Below are 24,927 nucleotides of genomic sequence, written 5' to 3'. Positions count from 1 at the left end.
CCGAAAACCAAATCTCGTAAATTCGTTTTGACGACAAAGTAAGTAAACAACAAAAAATGATTCAGCAGTTCTCCTAAATATCGATTAGTGAAAAACGAATAATGATTTCGTTGCTTGCATAAAAAAGCATTGAATAACGCGCATTCGATATTTATTTTTAAAAGGAATGGGTATAAGCATTCGATATTCAGAAAGCAACGAATAACGCTATCGAATAGTGACAACGAGTCGTTACTTCCAACCCTGGAACTAGGTTAGTTGACATCGAAAGGGAAAACACGTGTCTTTATAGTTGAGAAATGTTCACGCTATGGGCTAGTGACTTCACACCCTCAATGGTGACATCATATCGGTATAAATGGTCAGGTTTTATGAAAGGTGGTGTGCAGTTGAAACAATTTTAGTGTCGTTAGATGGTCCCGCAATACTGGATTACAATCCCGATAAAGTAGTTATTGCGTGGTACAACGATTCTATTGCAAAACATCGCCCAAACTTTAACAACGCAAAGTGATCATTTTAGCATTGTTGCAAGTTTAATTCTATTTACTTGTGCTATCGTTATTTGTATTTTGGCCTCCAAGCGCGCAAATTTGGCCGCCGAGAAGGAGCTCCCGGTAGGCCACGATGGCTGCCGGAAAAAAACACGAGTTTTAAGGCCTGTAAACCACTATAGGAACTAGAAGACTACGTTCTAGACTTCGACTCATCACAAGAATCCGAAGACGAAGAAACAGACTATGAATCAAGCCAAGAAACCACAGCACTACCTGATACCAAACTACAGATATCACCAGTGCAAACTACACCTACCTCTACAGAAAACGATGAAGAGCCAATCGGATTACCATTACCACTTAACACATTCACCAAAAAAAAGAAATCGAGACACAGAAGAGCGGGACACTGAAGAGATCGAAAAAGTCCAAAACAACCTAAATTTGATGCACCGATCGATTGGGACGAAGACGCATCTATAATATTTGAAGCACTAAATGATCATGAAATTTAAAAAGGCTGGAAATTTACTGGGCTCATTGACATAAGAAAATATGACATGTGAGCCATGCTAGGACAAAGGGCCTACAGCCCATAAAAAAAACGGAAAGCTTTCTTCAATGGCCAATACAATACAAAAGTGGATAATTTAATATAGTTATGGGTGACTTGAATTACAAGACAAGTACTAACTAAAGTCTACTTTTAAGGAAGCAACAAGAAGGAAGGAAGCTAGTAGAGCACTCTCTTTTGATAACTGCGATCTGGTTATTATGAGTCTGGAAAAGATTAACTTCGGTTATTCCTTGAAAAATAACGCAATTCCAAGTAAAGATCGGTACTTGAAGATGATGTTTGGTAAGATTGAAAATTTTATTAAACGTTTACGATGGAAGGCCTATTTCTTCGAACTTAACCAGGATGGTTCTCAGTCTGAGCATTTTAATAACTTTGGCTTTATGACTGAAAGAAGATCTCCACAGCATGGTGCTTTAATACCATTTGAGAATGGTTTATACGAGATGGTTCGTAATATTAAGTTCAAACCCATTTACAATTCTTTTCAGAACAAAGGAACTAATGATATTAAGAACATTAATAACTCTCCGGATCTGTTGATATAAGCAGATAAAACTACAAACTTATACGAAGTTAAGACCTAGCGTTACAAAAATTACTCACTGATAATGTATCGGCCATATACAAAAAGGTGAATCCTGCTATCAGTGACACGATCAATAGGCTACTGAGGCTAAAAAGATAGCCAAGGCGTTAAAGGTTGATGATTGGGCTAAAAAAGTGTCAAGCAACCCAGGGTTCACTACACTAAAAGATCATAAACCTAATTTTACATGCAACCCTAAATGCAGGTTGATTAACCCTTCCAAGTCTCAGATTGGCCGTATAAGTAAGAAATACTTAGACTCTATCAATGTAACCATCCGTGATGCATCACACCAGAATCAATGGAAAAACACAAACTCCGTGTTATCCTGGTTCAAGGCTATTCCATCTAAACATCAATGCACCTTTTTGAAATTTGATATTGTCGATTTTTACCCATCTATTACGGAGGAACTTTTATGCAAAGCTATCAACTTTGCCAAACCATTTATGGATTTAGATCAGGGGTCGGCAACCTACGGCCCGCGGGCCGGATCCGGCCCGCCAAGCAAAATTATCCGGCCCGCAGCATTTTTGCAAATTGTAGTTGGCGGGCCAAAACGAACATCCCATTATTTTATGCTGCCATTTGGTTTTACATAACCGAATTAAGATTACTAAATGTTATGTAAAACTTTCGCAATTTTTACTTTTTCATATTTATCCGTAACGCTCACTTGTAATAACGTAGCCTGTGTACTTATGCCGCAACAATGCTTAGTTAGGGCATTGTCGCCATTTTGAATTTCCTTGATATTCTTTCTCTGCGAACTGCATTTTAGAGAGAGCGACGTTGCAGGCCTGACAGATAGTTTGATAGATTTGAAGTTTTAAGAATTAGTTTGTTTGAAGGTTGATAATTTAGAAATATGTGTAGCTTAGGAAGCAGGAATTGGCCTTTTTAGTGACAGCCGGTCCAGACTTTTAAATTACTTTATTTTTTAGAGTTATAATTTACTCCCAGTTCCATTTTTCCGTTTTTTTCAACAAGTGATTCTTGTCTTTGAAGAATTTGCTGCTTGTTAGAATCCACCAAGCATAGGAAATTATCACAAAGCGCCTTTGTACCCGCGACCTATCGATCACGGGTCGCTTTGTTATAGTAAACTAGGTTTGGGGCAAAATTTAGCTTAAGCTTGCAGAAGGTAGCATTAAGGTACTTGGCAGTTTCACCTTGAAGTCCGGTTATATTAGCCTATTTACTGCATGCTAGTTGCAGGCTACATGAGTTGCGTTAGTAATAGTCAATTAACCGTATATTTAACGGCAAGTTGAGAACACAACTTACTGATGACCACTTGCAAGATGTTATGATTCTTGCCTCATCCAACCTATCACCTGACCTTCAGAAACTTTCTAGCAGGAAACAACATCAAATATCACATTAATGTTGTGCTGTCAATAAATAAAGTACTTGGTGTTTTTCGTTACCAATTGTTACTAATTTTCTTTATATTAATCTATATAAGCCTATAGTAGCTAAATATGGAGATACTCTGATAAGAACGCCAATTTTAACAATATTATGAAAAGTAAAGAAAACGGAAGTGCAAATGGAAAACTTGTACGGCCCGTTGACATCTGCGCAGTTTTGTTTTGGCCCGCGACTGAAGAAAGGTTGCCGACCCCTGAATTTTAGATGATTATATTATACAAACAATTTTCCATGCTAGGAAATCGTTGGTTTTTGATGGTGATGATACTTGGGCTAAGAAAGATGGATTGTTTGATGTTACTATTATGGGCTCATTTGATGGTGCAGAGGTTTGCGAGTTGGTTGGTTTGTTTCTGTTGAAAGAACTTTCTGCTATTGTTGACAGAGAGATGCTTGGGTTGTATCGTGATGATGGTCTGGCTATTTTGCGTAATTTATCCGGCCCAAAAGTTGATCATTTGAGAAAAAATGTCATTCAATTATTTAAACAACCTGGCTTAAGTATTATTGTGGAAACAGGCCTAATTGAAACTAATTTTCTTGACGTCACTTTGAATTTGCTATGTGGTAAATTCTGGCCTTACCAACAACCCAACAATGATTCAATTCACATCCATGCCCAGTCCAACCACCCACCCAACATTAAGAGACAAATCCCGACTATGATTGCAAAGCGATTGTCTGCCACATCATTTAGCCAGAATGAATTTGATAAGACCGCATCTGTTTCTAATGATGCCCTTTTGAAAAGTGGTTTTACAGAGAGAGTTTGCTACAACCCTGCTAATAACTTGCGCAAATCTAGGAAAAGGAGTCGAAAAATTTTATGATTTAATCGTCCTTTCAGCTTGCAGGTTGATAGCAACATTGGTAAGGAATTTTTCAGACTCATTTCCATCCACTTTCCGCCCCATCATAGATTGCATAAAATATTCAACAGTAATACTATTAAGCTGAGCTACAGTTGTAGGCCTACTCCGAATGTTGCAAGCATCATATCCACCTACAATAAATCAATATTACAGACTGATAATGAACCATCTCAGCCTGGTTGCAATTGCAGGGTGAAGCCAGATTGTCTTTTGAATGGGCAATGCTTGCAGAAGGCCGTTGTTTACAAAGCCACCATTGACAACGGCCCTAAGGTTCTTAATTACATTGGTTGTTGTGAAACTACTTTTAAAAAATGTTTCTCCAACCATAAATGTTCTTTCATGGATAGGTCTAAATTAAACGAAACAGCACAGAACTATCTAAGACAGTTTGGGACCTTAAGGACAGGGGTGTTGATCCTAAAATAACATGGTCTATCCATAGCTGTCCTCGGCCTTATAGTGGAGGTAGTCGTAATAATTGTGGCCTCTGTTTGACTGAAAAGCTGGCCATTCTGAAGGCCGATAGTGGCCACCTTCTGAACAAGCGTTCGGAACTGGTGGGTAAATGTTGTCATAGAAACAAATTTAAACTCAAGTACAGTCGACTCCGCTTAATTCGGACACCGGATTACCCAAACAACCTCTTTATTCGGCCAAAATGCTCGGAAACGGAACAAAAGTATAAACTGCACGTAATAAACTCCCATTAATTCGGACAATTCTCCGCTTAATTCAGACACAGGTTTGCACTTCCTATCATTAGGTTATGAGTGACAAAATAAACAGTACTTCGTTCGTTATAATAAAACATGCAATTGCACTGTGAATGACGATTGTGATTATAGTGAAACAACAATCGATAATGAACTCATGTAAGGCCGTGCCAGCTTCATAGTCATTTTTACTTCGGTACATTATTGCTTCCATCTTGTAGAACAAAATGTTACAGAAAAGTTCAGAGGAAAAAGTGAAATTGCTCACTAAAGTAAACGAAGAAAAAAGTAAAGACGCTTCCATGACAGTTCTGTAGTTAGCTGCATTGGTGGGGATATCAAAAAGTAGCCTACTTAGTAAGATTGGCAGAAAAATGAGTCAAAACAGCGTGAACAACACGGAGAGGCTATGCTTCGTGGACGAGGTTTAAAATATCATGTTTTATGTAATCAGTACCAATTACTTAAGCATAGCGCAGCCGCAATTCATTTATTGCGCAACCGTACAGTATTTTTAATGCGTTGTCTGCCTTTACGCATGACCTTGAAACGAACAATTGATTTTCCGCTTAATTCGGACAAAGCCGTTTCTCCGTTTAATTCGGCCAAAAGTGAGTGGAACCAAAGTGTCCGAATTAAGCGGAGTCGACTGTACTTCAAAATAAAATAAATTCCTTTTGATTTTCACAGGTTATAAAATTTGTTGAAATTTGTTTTGTTGGTCAATAATGTCTTTTTAGACATTACTTTTAAAGAAATAAAAAAGAGTCAAAAGGCATGTAAATTTTACTCTGTGTGGAGCTACATGTACTTGAGAGGTTAACTGTTATTTTTTTATTCACTTGTTGATTCATTCATATCAGTTTGTATTCTCTGTGGATCCTTCTCTAGTATCATGGGCCAATCCTATAGATGTTTGCTGGTACACCCCTTCATTTTCTTTGAATTTTAATACTTATATGTGCCACTAGAATCTAATTTCTTGTATTTTAGATCCATCTCAGATGATTGTTATGTCCTAGCTCAGTTGCAAATTCTTGTCTTTTTTTCTAGTTTTTGTTTTTAACAAATTCCTGTCAATTCTTAGCACAAATTCTCTCAAAAAAGTCACACATTCTAATAGGCTGTAAAATTACGTTTCGCTCGAGTCCGAAATTAAAAATGAAATGCAGTCTCATTGTCTCACAACAATCACTCAAGTTTCAAATCACCATCTCAACCAACACTTCAAGACAACTTTCCACTTTCACTTTACTACGCTGAAGAGATCGGAAGATCGAAACACTGGCCTTTGTCCGTAGTTGCTTTTCATAATGTCTTTTTAGACATTACTTTTAAAGAAATAAAAGAGTCAAAAGGCATGTAAATTTCACTCTGTGTGGAGCTACATGTACTTGAGAGGTTAACTTATTTTTTTATTCACTTGTTGATTCATTCATATCAGTTTGTATCCTCTGTGGATCCTTCTCTAGTATCATGGGCCAATCCTATAGATGTTTGCTGGTACACCCCTTCATTTTCTTTGAATTATAAAATTTATTTGATTTTTACATGTTTTTAAAAATAAATTTCATTAAATTTGTTCAGGTTACTTCATCGTTATTGTATTTTGCTTCTTTGTGATGTCACAGGTGTTGGCATCAATCTGCTTGGTTACAATCTGGACATTTTAATTGAGGCTTTGTGGTAACGGATGGTGACAGCCCTTTATAATTCTGAGGGTTTTTTTGCAGATTGGATATCCCTTTTTTTTAAAAAAAAGGGGGGCGATTACTTTAAACCCGTATCAACGTAAAGTCAATCGGGGATCCGCGTAAAGCAGATACAAAAGAATCAAAAATTTAAGAAAAATGTGAACACTATAATATAAACGACGACCTTTTTAGAGTACATGCATAAAAGTGAGACAAAGTCCAATTTGAAATTCTTTTGTTGCATTTTTCCAGTTAGAAATTCTTATGTTGCATATCGCGCGATTTCGGGTATTTAACCCTCATCAGTACAACTTTTATCAACAGCATAGTACAGTAAAATTTACAGCATTTGTCTCACTGGACTTTGTCTTAAATTTGACTTTGACTTTGTCTTTTAGACTTTGTCTTAAATTTGTCTTAATTTGGTCTCACTGGACTTTGTCTTAAATTGGACTTTGTCTAACTTTTATGCATGTACTCTAAAAGGTCGTCGTTTATATTATAGTGTTCACATTTTTCTTAAATTTTTGATGCTTTTGTATCTGCTTTACGCGAATCCCCGATTGACTTTACGTTGATACGGGTTTAAAGTAATCACCCCCTTTTTTTAAATAATTAGTTAGAAGTATCTTGCATCCGCTAGTTCGGATCATGTAATTGTAACAGGAGGCTGGCTTGACTGGTCCCAGGCTTTGGCGTATGTCAGCTTGTCTGACCCCATTGTTTGTTGTTTACATTTAAATACTTCGCCGAATGCTTAATATTCTCGTACTTTTTATTGTTGCAACTATAGTTTGTCACTTTAGCCTATGACCTAATTACCTTCATAATTTGCATAAAAATTGTCATTATTACTGCTCGTAGACTAATTTGTTTCTTAGAAACCAAATAACATTTTTAGCTATTTTTTTAAAGTGAACTGCTGTAAATTTTACTGTACTATGCTGTTGATAAAAGTTGTACTGATGAGGGTTAAATACCCAAAATCGCGCGATATGCAACATAAGAATTTCTAACTGGAAAAATGCAACAAAAGAATTTCAAATTGGACTTTGTCTCACTTTTATGCATGTACTCTAAAAAGGTCGTCGTTTATATTATAGTGTTCACATTTTTCTTGGATATCCCTGTTGGATTATGGTTATAATATTTAATATATTTTCAGGAATTACAGATTTAAAGGTTTTTCTTTTGCAAATTAAATTACAGTTATAATATTTAATATCTTTTCAGGAATTACCGATTTATTGCTTTTGCATGTTTTTCAGGACCTTCTGATGAACCTCCTTTAGGTGAAAGGTACCCGGTCAATTGGTCGAAAGACATTTGGTCGACAGTCATTTGGTCGACAGACATTTGGTCGACAGGACGTTTGGTCGACAGACAATTGGTCGACAAGACATTTGGTCGACAAGACATTTGGTCGACAGACATTTGGTCGACAGGACATTTGGTCGACAGACATTTGGTTGACAGGACGTTTGGTCGACAGACATTTGGTCGACAGGACATTTGGTCGACAAGACATTTGGTCGACAGGACATTTGGTCGAAAGAACGATTCATTTTAGGGTTAACTAACCCTAACCTAACCCTAATCCTAACCCTAACCCTAACCTTAACCCTAACCTAACCCTAACCTAACCCTAACTCTAACCCAAATGTCCTGTCGACCAAATGTCTTGTCGACCAAATGTCTTGTCGACCAAATGTCTGTCGACCAAATGTCTTGTCGACCAAATGTCTGTCGACCAAATGTCTTGTCGACCAAATGTCTTGTCGACCAAATGTCCTGTCGACCAAATGTCTGTCGACCAATTGTCTGTCGACCAAACGTCCTGTCGACCAAATGTCTGTCGACCAACTGACTGTCGACCAAATGTCTTTCGACTAATCGACCGGCCACCAGGTGAAACAGGCTGTAAAGGGGATAGTAATAACTATATTTGATTTAATTCGCTCTGCTTTGTTTTTTTGCTTGGCATTGAGCACTTTTTGTAGTATTAATAGTTTTCATTGTTTAGTAATCGGTTATATAATTTGTTTAATTGTTTCCATGGTAACGCAAAAATGCAATTGTTACGCCGCAATATCTAACTTGAAACCTTTGAAGAATATTATTATTATTTTTGCTCTTGACATGGTCGTACTGAGGATGCTGTTATAGAGAAATCGATTTATGACTAAAAAATGAGGCTGGTACACTGTTTGTTGCATTGAGTAACAAGGCTAATAGTAATGATATGATACAGTCAACCGCTTCAAGTCGACAGTTTGCTAGGTCGGCTCACATCAACAGAAAAAATTTATAAGTCAATTACTTATGACGTAACAATTGTTTTTGCTGTTCTACCATTTGAATACATCTTATAGGTACAAAAATGGGAAAAACCAACTGAAAAAGGTAATCTGGTACTATGACACTTCCTCAAATGGGCGATCTACCTAATACAGAAAGCAATATCACTAAGAAAATAAATCAATAGGCAGAAATAAAGAAATGAATATGGAGGATTGGAGGTCATGAAAATTTTTATTTATTTAATTAATTTGTAATTTTTCGTTTGTTTTTGGTCCAGTTGTGCTGACATCTATTGATATTGTAGGCTAATTCTTATTTCGACTCAGTTGTGCTGACATCTATTGATGTAGGCTAATTTTTATTTCGACTCAGTTATGCTGACGATTCCTAATGGAAGAAAACCGGTTCCATAACATAAATTAAATCTTATTGAAATACTATTGTGAGTGTTAGCCTGGTCAAATGTTTTAAGGTTCAGACCAAGGAAAAAAAGCTATTGGTTTATTTTCATCTTATAGGTACAGTTGCAGGACGTGTAGGATAATATCTACCTTTACATCTTGTAATTTTAGTCAGTAAAAAAAGTTGTTTGTGCAAGTAGTTGTCAAGTTACCTCATGGGTATCTTTAGATGTAGCTTATTCGTTTCGTTGCTATATTTGCTAGAATAGGCGACAGGCGTCTTATTGGTTAAAGCGCATACTTTACTTTTTTGTCAGTTTAACCAATAATTTGCATATTAATAATGAAAAAGGCAATAAACTCAAGAGAGCAACTTTTACCTAGATAAGAAAATACCATGCCTAATGTTGTGTGAAGAAAGGGTCGCGCAGGGCAATAGAGTAAGCACATCTCTCTGCACTATTGCCTGCTTTGTGATGTAAGTCAAGAAAACAACTGCACGCTCAGCAATCTGGTGCTAGAAAGATATACAAGACAAACAATTAAACAACAAGAAAACTTGATATAGTTTGGACTCGTCGTACATTTTTCTGGAATATATAATTTTGCGTATAGTTGATGTTTACTGATTTAGGCTTTCTTATAATGGTGCAATTTTATACCATACTCTTTCGTGCCATTTCAAATTTATTTTGCCTTTGGTTGTTAGTCTTCATTCGTTCATGCGCTTTTTGAAGGTAAGATGCAAGATTTTTGCTCTCCTGGCCAAGTCTTAAAACTTGAGTTGTGCAAATTTTGAACCAACTCATTTCAAGAAAAAGGGGAAAAAAACTAATCTCATACTCGATCGTGTTCAGAAAATAGCTGAACCAACTAGACTTCGAAAAAAAAATGTGAAGAAGAAGAAAAGAAAAACTTGGGCTTGAAAATGGGAATTTATTGAAATATCAAAACTTATCTGTTCTGGACTGAAACGTAACCAACTATTACTAAAATATAACTATAAATTGGGCTAGCCTAAATAGTTATTTTTGTTTCTAAATTGTTAAAAGTCAATATCAGAAATCTGAGGCTCGAGGAGAAGAGGTGCTTCCTTGTAAAAACAAGCTCTGAAATTGCAACTCGATTTAACGAAAGTATGAAAATCTCAAAACAATGACAAGCCCAACCATCTCATAAATGTGCTATACGAGCCTTTCAAAACACTGCTAAGTACGAAATAAAGTTTACTTGGGGGAAAACCCGAAAAAAGAGAGCGCTGAACAAGCTCAACCGTCTCATAAAAGTGCTATGAAATTTAAAAAGGTTGGAATTTTTACTGGGCTTGTTGACATAAGAAAATATGACATGTGAGCCATGTTAGGACAAAGGGCCTACAGCCAACAAAAAACGGAAAGCTTCCTTCAATCGCCAATACATTACAAAAGTGGATAATTTAATATAGTTATGGGTGACTTGAATTACAAGACAAGTGCTAACTAAAGTCTACTTTTAAGGAAGCAACAAGAATCCAATACTTAAGGAGAAGAGATGACTTTTAATGAAATTGACAATCACAAGACATCAGAGGTGTTGGGCTCTGCTTCCTTGGCATTTCCTGACAAGCTACATGCGCTTGTCGCTGCACTCCGAAAGGAAATGCCCATGGATGGAGAGTTCATTTTTAGTTTGTTGGGGAGGGCTCTTTCCACTTCAAGCAACACAAAGCTCATGCAGATCGCATGGGCTAAAGGTGGCATGAAGAGCCACTTCTCCTCGACGAAGTGGAGAAAAAGCGTTGCAACGGCAGTAAGAAAATTACACCTACTACAGGCCTACGTGTAAAGGATGTATTTATGTCGTAGCAGAAACTGCTGCATTACCAAGATTTTAGGCTGCAAACCATGTGAAAGATATTCATTTGGCCACAAAAGGCAAATTAGGAAAAGAAAAGTCAAAAAAGTTTCAAAATTTCAAAATGTTTTGGATGTAGCCTACCCTTGTCAACTTTATCAGAATTCGAAAATGATTAGTGTGACAATTGCAAAGAATGGGGGGGGGCTTAAACTGCTTATTAATCAGAAATGCACGACTGCTCTCCGAAGAGATCAAACTAGGTACTTTTGTAGCGATCCATTATTTCAACATATAAGTTTTCCTGCCTTTTAAACCGTTTGTTGAACAGCCCATCAAGAAAGTACCACCACCGCCACAAGTGACGTCACACGCTGTGAAAACCGACAATGATGAACTTTCCCACTCAGGAAATGCAACTGGTCAACAAAACGATCCATCAATAACATCATCTGCCCAGCAGTCGACCGGTGGTGATGTCCATCAAGGAGTAGATTTTCTTCCTTTTGTGTCAAAATCTGGGCGCTCAGTCAACCGCCCGCAACGTTTAATTACCATTGTGTAATATTTCTTTCTGTAATATGAGTCAAACTGCCTGGCAGCTCATGCGGTTAAAGCTGCAAATATTTACTTGTACTTTGTATTTTAATATTGTAATTATGTAACTGTATACTGTATTTTTTGTGTCTTTTTAACAGCGCCAAGCTGTTGTGCTAAGACGAATGGTCTTAAGGATTGTCCACTCCAGCATTCGTCCATTTGTTTATTTTGCAGTCTGCAGAGCAGCAATGTAGGTCATTTTTGTTTGTTCTAAATACATGTGACTGTTTAATCATCCTATGTAGTTCTTTGCAGGACAGTACAGCGTCTTCCAGTATAGCCATCTCAAGTACGCCTACTTCGGAAAGAGATGCATCTCAGCCAATTGGCAATTCTTTTTCAAGTCTCTTGTAGGCTACAAGCTGGCCAACCTGCTTTTCAAAAGCTCTTGCCTATACACTGTAGGTTATATAGCTTCATCGCAAGAAAAATGCAAATATTGCATTAATACGAAATCGTTGTCTTTTTCTCCACTGTCTGCATCTTTTCCAATGCAGATACAGTGGTTGTCTATTTCAACCTTTCTCTCTTTATAGGTTGTCTGCTAAGCGTTTTTGTTTATTGTGTATGGTTGAGTATGACTGCAAGTCTGCAACTGAGCGTGTGGCATGCAAATGCACATATCTAACGGTTGGCATGGCATGTTACTAACCTATTTAACCTATGTTGGGCAAGCATGCATATGCCCACGAAACATTACTCTTCATACTGCATGAAACTGAAGCATGGTTTTGACTCATGTACTGTATCTTTTTTTATTTCTGTGTTTTGTTTGCAGTTGCTGAACGACTGTTCAGCCTTATGAACAATTACGATTTTGTGAATGGTATTTAGACCTGTCGATGCCTATGTTCTTTTGTTTTAATTAGTTTTGTTCGCCTTTCAAATCGTATCTTTACATGTTGTACAGGTCGACTTATAAACCAAGTCGCTCAATATTTTAAAGTTGAACTTGTAATCAATTTGCTTTGCCTTTTTCAGAAATCTTACATCACATTCATGAACACCAGAAGGACGTGATTATGCGTACTGCCGCCTAAAACGAAAAAAATGCTCCAGAGCCACCTGCACTCGATTCTCTAGCGCCTCTCAAGGAATACAAAAAGCCAAATGCCAACAATTAAATGCTACGACTACGTCAATGATCTCCAACTGCGATGATCTCTAGCAAGCAAAAAGCAAGACAAGGCTACATTTGCATCAACTCAATCGGCATGGTCTGCTTTTCAACAGAAAGAGCCAGACAAACAATGAATGCCTGCTACGGTTTTCAACGGCGCTTACAAAACAATTAATGTTTCTACGAGGTGGACTCTTCAACACAGCACAAACTCAGACATTCCTTTGCGGAAGGCGGTGGAACCACGCAGAATCACTTCGCGACACGATATCACAAACACAACACTACATTATTATCATAAACACTAAACATACCTATTTTACACTATGTCTGTTAAAATTGTGTTAACGTTTTAACTCCTTAAATTTGAACTAAACTTGGTACCCTTGGTTCCAATTTAGCCCAAATTTGGGGGGGCCTCTGTAGCGATACATTATTTCAACATATAAGTTTTCCTGCCTTTTACTAAAGTTTTTGTAATTTTCCATGCAACTGCTCCCAAAGAAAATAGAAAAAAGAGCGCACACAATGAAATGGTTTGTTCGTCCTTTGACGATAGCTTGATCACATCAAACCAGCCCAGTTAGACCAGTTCAGCTCTCAGAAAACATTAAATTGTTTGTTTACTTAAAATGTAATAATTCGTGATAATGTTTTACTGTTCTGCAATTTCACTATTCTGTAATGTATAAATTCAAATTGTGTTAGAGACCTACAATATTATATGAACACCTTCTGATAACTTAAAATTATAATTCGAATAACAATTGTGTGGAAATTAGATAATGGAGTCAGATAGCCAAACTAGCTAAATTAGATAAATAGAAATTTCATCAGGCAGTTAGACAGCCTTCATCTTAATTCAATTTATAAACAAACCATTCTCATACGTAAATATAAACTATCCTTACACTTAAATAACCTAAATATAATATTACCACATTTTTATAAGTTACGCTAAATAAAATATAACCACACTTTAGCTCCTAAAACTTGGAGTATGCTCATTTTCTGACAATTTTATCTCCACATCATAGCTTATTGATTGAAGGTGGGTACTTTTTCATGGGTGAGAAGAGGTCAAAGCATCATATTGAACATAAATTAATGGTCAACAGTGTCTGCATTCCAATGTTTATGATCACTAAGCATAGTAGGGGAAGAGCGGGACCTGTGAACAGGGGTGACCTGCGAACCACCCCCCGTAATTTTTTGTATACAAATCTTTAGTGCCAAATGTGGATATTGTTGGCTTTGACACGCTTCGTTAGGTTTTCCTAGGGAGTAACGTCATTTTTTGAGCTGATGTGTGGACAGGAGACCTCATTGCTGATTTTGACATAATTTTGTAAATTTTTGAGGTTGTACAACATGTTTTTTAGTTGTTTAACTTGAGTGATGCCTTGGCTTTCAGTGATAAGTGATTAATGTGCGATAAATTGGCATTGTTTTTAGCTATGTTGAGTGAGATTAAAAGTTTAGATTTTAGGCTGGAAGCAAAAAAATTACCGGTCATGTGGTGCGTTACCTGTGAACCTCCCTATTGGAGCGACCTGCAAAATATTTTGTTTTGGGTCAACCACACGATCCAAAGAAATTAATTGATACCTGTTGACTTCTCTGCTTACAATTTTTAATAAACAAGTTTGTGGTGATGAAATACAGTCATGTTTGTCCAATTTGCTGATTGCGAATTAAACTTTGTGAAGGGACTATTTTGTGCTGATAGTAAAATCATCTGTGTTCTTAACAGAGAGATTTTCCGATGAGCGCATACATTTAGTGTTTCCCATTTGACATTTCTTGTAGTAGCATGACAACAGAACAACATAAAACTGTTAAATAAAAGGAAAATCAAAAATACTGCATGTTTTTTTCAAGTGGCTTAGAGGACCCTCCACATATGGTCGTAGGACCCTCAGTTGCGGGTCGTATGAACCACTTTGAAGGACGCTACATTTTTCTCTAGGGACTTCCGCTTCCACCGGAACATGCTTAAAATCCATGAAAGTATGGAAACTGTAGATAGGAAGATATATGTAAACTTTGAGACGAATCTTAGACACTAAACAAAAAATATATAAGATTTTGTAAAAATCGGCTCTTAGGTCCCGCCCTTCCCCTACCTACTTATTTTCACTGTTTTCATGATAAATCATATAGTTTATAATGAACTAGCACAGCAATTTTTAGTCTTCTACCACAATTACAATAAAAGTTATAGAGCTCTGAAAATGGCTGAAATTGCTATTCTCTACCCCCTCAAGTCAAAAACGAGGGTAGCGCCAGAAATTTAAATGGCCGCCATGGGAAAACCGTTTGAGGTATTGAACTTAAACTTAGGATTCTTTCGTTTGGTAGCCTAAGGCATAGTATGACAATTTTTCAGCAAAATCTGAGAGGTACCATATACAAGATATCTTCTTATTGGTTGTTTTGATACGGAACATCTCTTATGTAATATGTAAATTTTCGTTTTTTCGGGATAGTTGTTATTAATCTACTGTAATTTTTTCGTTTCGATCCTCTTGTGATGAGGAGTCCTATTGGACGAAAACTGGTTCCACAACATAAATTATCACTTTTATTAAAATACGGTTGTGAGTGTTAGCCCAGCCAAGTGTGTTTAAAGGTTTAGATTGTAGAGAAAAAAAAATATTAATTTGTTTTCCTACTGTCTACTTTGTTTCAAATACTTTATCACACTACGCATCCTATTGGATCATCAGTTAAAAAAATCATAAGAAGATATGATGAAAAGTTTAATAACGAAGTTTTGTTTGAAATACTACAGATTCCTTATCTTTATTGTATTTTGCTTCTTTGTGATGTCACAGGTGTTGGTATCAATATGCTTGGTTTCCATTTGGACGTCTTAATTGAGGCTTTTGTGATAACCGATGGAGGTAGCCCTTTGTAATTTTGATTGTTTTTGCAGATTAAATTAAGGTTATAATATTTAATATCTTTTCAGTTATTACAGATTTATTGCTTTTGCATATTTTTCAGGACTTTCTGATGATCCCCCTTTTACGGTGAAACAGGCTGTAGAGGTTTGAGAGAGAAGCAACTATATTTGATGGCTAAAAAATAGATGTAAATTTAACTGCAATGGAAATTATAGTGAACAAAATACAGTTGGAGTGTTTACTGTTTATACTGCCTAAACACCCACCGGAACGTAATAGGCTACATGACTTTCCGCTATCCCAAGAGATAACATTACTGATTCAAAGGACTCCGCGGTTTGTGAATGCCATTGGTCAGAAAAGCATCCAACTACCATCAAGCATGGGAAAGACATTTAAATTAAATTGGAATTTTCAAAGCGACCTGTCAAAGAATTACCAAGTTTTAATAAAAGCGACGTTCTCATGAGCTTCGAAAATCTCCTGGCTAATGCTTCTAGCGTCCAATTTCCTTTTTTACAGGTGATGATATTGTTGTATTTTGAGCTCATTAGACGCTGGTTTTCCAATGGAAGGAATTCTATTGTTGACTTTATCGTCCCAGATCTGACAGAGCAGAAACAGAAAATTGTCAAGCTTGGTAGTTAATTATTGCCACAATCAATATGCGTAGCCCAGACGGCAGGCTACATTCTATTTCCTTGATTAGGTGAACGGTTTCTGTTTTTCTACCTGGTGGTCACAACGAAGAAGAGAGGAAAAACTTTCTTGGTAAAAGAACATAGCCTAACTTCATGGTTGACATAGATTCACTGTTTGATATCGACTATGATGATCCAAAAAGGCATAGTCTCGACCCTGAATAGGGGGGTAGCCGGCTGAGTTTTGGGTGCAACCAACTAAAAATTGTTCGGAATGTGTGTTTAGGTGCTAAGCCAGCTTTTTAAACATCTTCTTTTATGCAAATCATTTTTTTTATTTCTACCCCAATGTGACACGAAAGACGTTATGGTCAAGTTGCTGCATCTCATGCTTCATCCAATAGTCCTGACTATGTCTTGCTATTGGATTCTGAGGCCTGAAATGAGAGAGTGAGGTTGGAGTCCTGCGCAGCCCTTTCTCACTTAAAACAAAATCATGTGAAGTCATGTTTCTGGATCAAAAATTTCTGTGGCAATGGCGGAACGGCGAACCAGATGGTGCGGAATACGGATACACTCAAGATGTAGCCATGATCCCACACACATGCGGCTCAGGCCATATGGTTATACTCCACTGAATCTAGAACAACAGTGGAATCCGGCAGCCTTCTGAGCGACCGAGCAGCCCTCTCAAGAATGCCCTGCTTGCCTCCATAGTCTGAGGGCAGGGCTAGAAAAGGTGCTCAAAACATAGCCTGCTCTATCATACCCTGGCCACTGGCCAGCCTGCCACAGCTGGTGGAAATACCTACACGCGGTCGAACAAACAAAAGCAATTACTTTAGTCTAATGGAATGTCCATATATTGCTTGACAACCCAAACTCCAACAGACCTGCTCGTAGAACTTCTCTTGTGGCCAAGGAACTAGCTAGCTACATCAACATTGCTGCCCAAGTTTGCAGGTACAGGACAATTATTTGAAATAGGAGACAGCTACACCTTTTTCCAGAGTGGCCGTAGTATTGGCGATGGCCGTAAGTCTGGTGCTGGATTTGCCATCAAGTCTATTCCTGTGAAGAAACTAATTAAAATACCCGATGGGGTTAATGACCGTCAAATGTCAATACAGCTTCTCCAAGGCAAAAACAGGGCCACTCTGATTAGTGCTTACGCCACCACCTTGATTACGCCACAACATTATTGAAGCAAAAAAGTCTATAAAAGACTAGACTCCCTTATTAGTGGGGTTCCCAGGCACTCAGTCATTTCAACTTGATGCAAAAGTTTTGTTTTCAGTACCAGTTTGAAGGTAAGGACCTATAAAACAATTTTGGTTCGAGTGTCAAGCTGTCAGATAAAAAAAAAAATGGCCGCCAAAATTCAAGATGGCGGCTAATTTCCAGATTTTTTCACATTATGCTTGGTAATTTTTGTTCTATTGAACCTAGAATGGTGGTTGTGGTCTCTAAACGTAGGTTTGTATGTATGAGTAATTCGATAAAATAAAAATAAACATGATTGGAGGACAGAGTGGTGATTTAGGAATCTATGTCAGTGTTACGTTCACTGTTCGCACCCTTATTATATCATCGTTTTTTAGTTTCGAAATCGGAAGTCGATGTCTAAGTAACTACGACTCATAGCAAGGAAAACAAATTATTTCCTTTGTTTCTATCATTTAAAGAGAATGTCCCCACTGATTGATAACCCCTGTGGATAACTTGTGCCATAAACAGAGTTTTTTTTAGGCAACTGACCTCAACTGACTGCCCTCAACGACGAGCTACGTAATGCCCATATTGTGTTGTTATTTGTGAACGCCGCTTCGTTTGGTCGTTTATTTGTGCGTCAGCAAAATCTTACATTTTCTCGACTCTGTGTTTCTTGACGTTGAACCAACGTAGTTAAAAGTTTGCGCTGGCAAAGACAGCTTGTACCTTTTGAGCATCGGTTCTCCGTAAAGCTATTTTGGATCACGACACTGCATTCAGGTTTGATGGCTCATTTCCCAATGGTTGCGAAGAATCATCTGTTCTACAACGTATGAAGTATTTTTTCTGTCAACTCCTCGAAGAACCCAAATCATTACCAGTACAAGAGACTTCCAGAAAGATTCTCTCTGTGAGTCAGTTGGCCATGTTAAATATGACTTCTCCTTCTGCGAACTTGAATTGTGAGCCTCCATTTGCAGTGTTTCTGGCCCTGAAATTGCATTCCCAAACAAGAAGCAGGAAGCTGGTACAACTGCTACACAGTTTGGCTCTGAGCGTGTCATATAAGAAAGTCCTCAGCATTGAATCTAAATTTGCACCTAGGCGATTGCAGATCATGCAAGGAACAACGCTGATATAGTTTGTCCTACAAACTTACGTCAGGGCATTTTCACGGTGGCAGCTCTGGATAACTTGGATCACAATCCCACATCATGCACTGCAAGCTCATCATTTCATGGAACTGATATTTCAATATTTCAATTTCCCTCATCACAGATGCCTGGGTTGAACCAAGAATATCTACAAATCAATTCACAGAAAACAGGAACCCGCAACAGTGAACCCATTCTGCCTCGTTCGTATACGTTTGTACCACCAGTGGGCCGAAATCTTGTCAACCAACCTTCGAGAAAAGATCCGCAACTAGTGATAACGAGTTCATTCGATGAGGAGAAACATCACGAACAGGCATGGATGGCTGCAGTAAATAACATCCTATTGATGGATTGCGATGCAGAAATGCACACTCCAGCGATGTGGTCTTCCTACCACGCTGCTCGATCAGATCCTGTTGGACAACCGGAAAAATGCATTAAAGCCCTCTTGCCACTTTTCCACGAAAAAGCCACCACTCCAGAAATGATTCGACATGGAATGGAACTGGTGAAAAAGACAACTGAGCACCTCAACCCACACCAAGTCCCTGTGTTGGTAGTGGATCAACCACTCTATGACATCGCCAAAAAATGCAGTGGACCTTCCTTGACATTTTTGGGAAAGAAAAGATTGTGATCATGCTAGGTGGGCTCCACATTGAGATGGCTTTGTGGAGCACCATGGGAGATCTTCTGCGTGGATCTGGATGGCCTGAAACCCTGAGAAAATCTTGGCTAGTGAAGACAGAAGCAGCAGCCACAGCTTTTCTGAAAGCATCCAATGCAATGAGAACAAGATATGGCCATCAAGTTACTGTAGTGGTACTTAACAGCCTTCTAAAACGAGCATACGAAGACAGTGGAACCGAGATGGCTCTTGAGGATTGGGTCATTGTAGCTTCCCAACAGAGTCCAACGTTCAAATTCTGGCTACTCATACACAAGTACCGACAGATCATATTCATCCGGGCACATCGGGAGAGGAAGTTAGAACTCATGGTTAATACCTTGCAGAAACTTGCGCCTCTGTTCTTTGCTCTAGACCACCACAATTGCGTAAGGTGGATTCCAATCTTTATCCGAGACCTGGAAGGTCTTCTACTTAGCATCCAGAAAGAATTTAATATGGGACACTGGGCAATAACTGAAAGCAATCACCGTTTCTCATCACTTACCTATCGATCAAGCACACGAGCAAGCCAACAAAAGGGTGAAAGGAGTTGGTGGCATTATTGGTCTCATTGAGAATCGTGACACGTTGAAACGCTTGATATTAACTGGCCCAGAAATCAGCCGTGTCATTGAGGAGTTCAGTGGTGTAAATGCTCACGACAATGATGAAAAAGAACTCCCTTATCATAATTAAAATACCCGATGGGGTTAATGACCGTCAAATGTCAATACAGCTTCTCCAAGGCAAAAACAGGGCCACTCTTATTAGTGCTTACGCCACCACCTTGATTACGCCACAACATTATTGAAGCAAAAAAATCTATAAAGGACTAGACTCCCTTATTGCTTCCATTCCAAAATCGGAGAAGTTATTCGTTTTTGGCGACTTTAATGTCCGTGTTGGCTGTGAACACCAGGTCTGAAATGGTGTTACTTGAATATATATCATACATAGTATAGGAAAGAGCAATAGCAATGGTCTTCCTCTGCTAAAAACCCGTGCCGCTTATGGCCTGGCTATCACAAACACTCTGTTCCTTCTTCCTACCCGCAACAAAACATCATGGATGCATCCCGGTTCGAATCAGGTAAACTCATCTCAGTAATAAAAATGTTTGAAAAAAACTAAAAAGTTTAAAAATGTCGCCTGATAATAATAATCAATACTTTAACGGAGTGAGCCTACACTACTAGCAGCTGGAGTTTTGTTTTTGAAATAATTTTCTGATGCTGTCACAACTTTCATATATATCACAGTGTTACCATTACAAAACTGCAGTAAAAAAATCTCACAACAGAGAAACTTGGCGCCTCATTGCCTCCAACCCTCGACGAGAGGAAGGACCTTAATGATGATGATGACCATGGCTGACCCATCACAATTTTCAAAGCTGATGTGGTATCAGTATAGCGAACGATTTAATTGTAAATGGTGGTTAATTTCAACTTTCAGCAGGTGATTGTTCAGTAGTAACCCACTGATATTTTAAAGCCACCACAGACTCTTATTTCACTGTATGTAATAAATATCACTGTTCAATGTCCGTTTGATTGAAGACAATGTAGTAACCATAAGACCCCAATCTTAACAATCCGCTTGTATGTTGTCCAGGCCTTTACGTCATGCTTTCATTTAATTGCACAGAAGATGAAAACAGTTTAGTTTTTGAAACATTTGCTTAACGTAAATTCAGTATCTACAACCTACGTTTTAGCTCTTTATTTTTGTATAGAGTTCTCATCCTTTTTCAGACTTGTTTGTAGGGATAAATTGTTGAATTAAAATGGCTATAGCTAGCAGCAACCAACAAATGGTGTTTATACCCATTTGCTGATGTAGTAAGACAATGGATTACATTCGTAATTTTATATATAGGCTATATAAATCACCCGATAAACCTGTGCGAAGAAGAGTGTTTACGAAACCTGCATCATTTGTTGAGCTGAAGACTAGAGCGCCAAGTACAGATAGGGAAAGCATACAAATAATTTTGATAAAATGTGCTTTGTGCCACACATCTGATATTTTTTTCTATTCTTGTTGTGTGTTAACTATTCAGTCCGTTATGAAAAACAAAAATCTAAGATTTCTTAGTTGTGCCACTTGATGACATCATATTTTAGGATACCATTGGTTTCACAAATCCACAAAAAAAAATTTGCACGTATGCTTGAATGTGCTTTGTACAAACAACACTCACCATAAGAATGATTTATCCATAAAAGATGTCTAATTAATTTTAGTTTAGATAAATATGCCTACCAAATATTTTTTAAATATTGGGTGAAATTTTAGAATGTTAAGCACTTTTTCAATCGACATATGTACAATGTACATATGCATTGAACTTATCAGAAATGCTTTAGACAACAACAGCTTTAACTTACAACAGCCAATTATCATACAATAACATGTCACCATTGCTCTTTTTAGTTGGAGCATAACAAATCAGACTGTTTCCACATGACAACTTCAAATCCAGATAGTGGTCAATTTTGCCTCCACATTTGCATGGTTAGGAAAAAGCTGTAGATACAAAATTGTAGACTAAATAAATAAATATGAAACTGGCCTAGCAATAGAAGCATACACAACACTACACATACACAATCAATAGTTTATTTTGATATAATCTACCATAACTGTTTAAGCACACCCATCAAAAGAGGAGAAACATGACATGTGGAAGCAATTGACAGCCAACCCTCGGCTGAGACAACACATGATGATAATGATTAAAATGGTAGGGTACATTTTTTTTACCACAGATGGTGAGAAGACAGTTTGATATCTCTTAAATGAGCCATTGTTAAGATGCTCTTTTTTAATACCGTACTGTTCTTCTGCGTCTTTTGTCTTTATTTTTTTGTAGTCGCCAAGATGTTGAAATGCTAAATTGTATAATCTTGAAGTATCTAGCTTACAGATTTGATTCTTTGCCAAAAAAGAGATTTTTTAAAAAAACAAGCTATTTCTTGTTTCATTGTAGATTTGTTACTTCATGAAATTTAAAGTGCAGTAGGCTGGGAAGCCCTTCTTTCAAAAAACGACAAAAGCTAGTGACTGTAGCCTAGCACTTTGTGTTATTCATTCATTTTATTTTTTGTCATTAACGCGTCCGGGACAAAAAAGATACTACTAACTACAATAGTTGATATAGGCCTGTCAGCACGTTAATGAACGGGAAAAGGTGACAAAACCTTGAAAGGTTTAAAACGGGCCTAAATAGTAAATTGTGAATATATTATATAAATTAACTTAGTTTAATTTAAACTCAGTAGCTTTTATGGCGATTTATCCTATAACTAGGCTATTTTACTTAGCTGTGAATAGTGAATTGCAATTGGCAGCTTGAATAAAAATTGCAACAAAAGCTTGAAGGGGCTATTTTTCTATGCTAGTTGTTATGGTTGCGATCAAATGACATTGCAAATCCTGACTCTGGTGTTGTTAGGGTTAGAGTAAAAAAAATTCTGCCCAGGACTTTAAAACTTTGCAAATCACAAAAAGTTGTCTTTATCAGCCCTTTTAAGACGGATTTTTTTTTCAAACATACAGCTGCAGTAACATAAAAATTGTGAAATGCATGGCTGGCACACCGAATCCATCTAACTGTAAAAGTTTTCTCTGTGTTTATGTTGTAGTAAAATGTGGGACATACATATCCCATTAGACTTTTCTGTCACAGTCGAGTGAGACATATTTGTCCCACTAGACATGAACTTATTAAGCTGCTCTCCTGACATATAACGCAACACCGCTTTTTAGCAAAATGTCCAAAAAAAATATAGTCAATTCGGTCAAAATGTCCAAAAAAATATATAGTCAATTCGGTCAACATGTCTGAAAAAATATAGTCAAATTTGGTTTGTATCAGCTACTTGAAAGGAAATATTTTCATCAGAAAAAATGACCGAAAAAAAATAAAAAATGACCGAATTTTTTCAAGTCATTTCGGACAAATGACCAAAAAGTCTCAGCGAAAAAAAAACCTAGCCACAAAATCAGTATGAATTTTACTCTGTGGCCACTCATGTGTGACCAAATCAGTTAAAACCACAAAAATAGCATTTTTTTCGGAAAGTGAGGGTACGTATGTTTCACTAAACTAAACGAGCATCAAGCTGGCACGTACCTGTTTAAAACGACTCGAAAAGTCTGTTAAACTTTTCTCAAATTAAGGCAGAGTCACTTATCTGGCAACACTCATATAAAAAATAGCCACAGCCATAAATGATACTTTGATAACAAAAAAAAACTTTCACTGACCTTTGCAATGCTTACACAATGGAGCTGTTGGGAATGGGGTAATGACTACTGTGAGGTCTTCAATGCAAGCAAATCTACTGGTTGATTTCATGGAGATTGAACCTAGTCCTTTTCCAAACCGGTGCTGTAAAAGTTTATTTTTGGAAAAAGGAAAATAAAAAAAATAAGAAATAGACTACAATTGTTTTGTTTTCAAAAACTATCTCTCTGAAATTTAAAGCAGAGGCTATATTTCTTTGGTTACTCAAGCAAAACGTTTGAATTCAATAGACGCTCAGGCGTGTTGTATGCATCAGCTCTGTATCTTTTTGCTAAGGTTTATTTGCGCTAGATAATAAGCATATGAAGGCAGCAGCAATCACACAAAAAATACAAAACCTTCAAATTATGCATTGATAAAACTTTTTTAAATTTTTACAGCAACCACACTTACTTGGAGTAAAAATCCTCTATGACCAGGACAGTCACGTTGTTGATGTGTGGAGACTTGCGTGCATTCATGATCCCTATCAGGCGCGACCAACACAGGGTTATACACATGTTGGAATGGCTGTGAATGAGATGCCAGATTAAAAATGATCCAAAGCAGATGCTATGAATAAGGCTATGAAGAGGATCCCACAACAACAGTAAAAATGTAGTGCATCGAATCAGTTGTCGTTTAAATAAAAATTTGGACTCAGTGATATGGAGCACAACAGTTCTGCAGCGAAGACCATGTGCAAGTTCGTTTGGCGAATGTGGTCACATCCCTTCTAGGAGAACAAGACAATTCACTGAAAGAAATACTCAATTTACAGCAAAATTAAATAAACTTTCACGTCTAAACTTTATAATCCATGGTTGAAAAATCGCTTTGAAAAGTTTTAAAAAATGCATTCTGTCTGTGTCGAACTAATATATTTAGGAATCTCAATCACAGATGCAAAACGTAGGCTACGAGCCACTAATGATATCGAAAAAAATTCTGAGTTTAGAGGTAATGGGGGTGTGGACTGAAATGTGGGGTGTGGAGGGCTTACCCCACAAAAATTACATTTTATTTTGTGCATTCTGAGTGTATTTTCAGGTCTAAATTGTGATAAAAAGTCAAGATAAAACTTCCGCGTTTTGAACTGATGATATATGGCTCACAGCCCATGCATTTCCGACTCCCGTAATAGGCTATATACAATGAATGAATTTAACTCATTAATAAAAAATAAATTAAGACAAGCAACAAACGAGATTGACTGTTAATATGGTCACCACTGGGACCATTTCCCAGGATTCATCATCCGAACAGTCCTTCTCCTTATCCTCATCATTGTTAGCATTTGACATTGGGTGGCTCAATAGTACAGGTCTGCTACTATTCGGCGACAGCCTTTTTCGGTGAATTCCCTATTTGGCGATTTTTTGAAAATCCAACGACGCCTTCTGTGAATCCAAC

The sequence above is a fragment of the Aplidium turbinatum genome, chromosome 8, assembly GCF_918807975.1.
Source record: "Aplidium turbinatum chromosome 8, kaAplTurb1.1, whole genome shotgun sequence".
NCBI classification, from domain to species: Eukaryota; Metazoa; Chordata; class Ascidiacea; order Aplousobranchia; family Polyclinidae; genus Aplidium; species Aplidium turbinatum.
Note: the sequence above shows the minus strand (reverse complement) of the source record.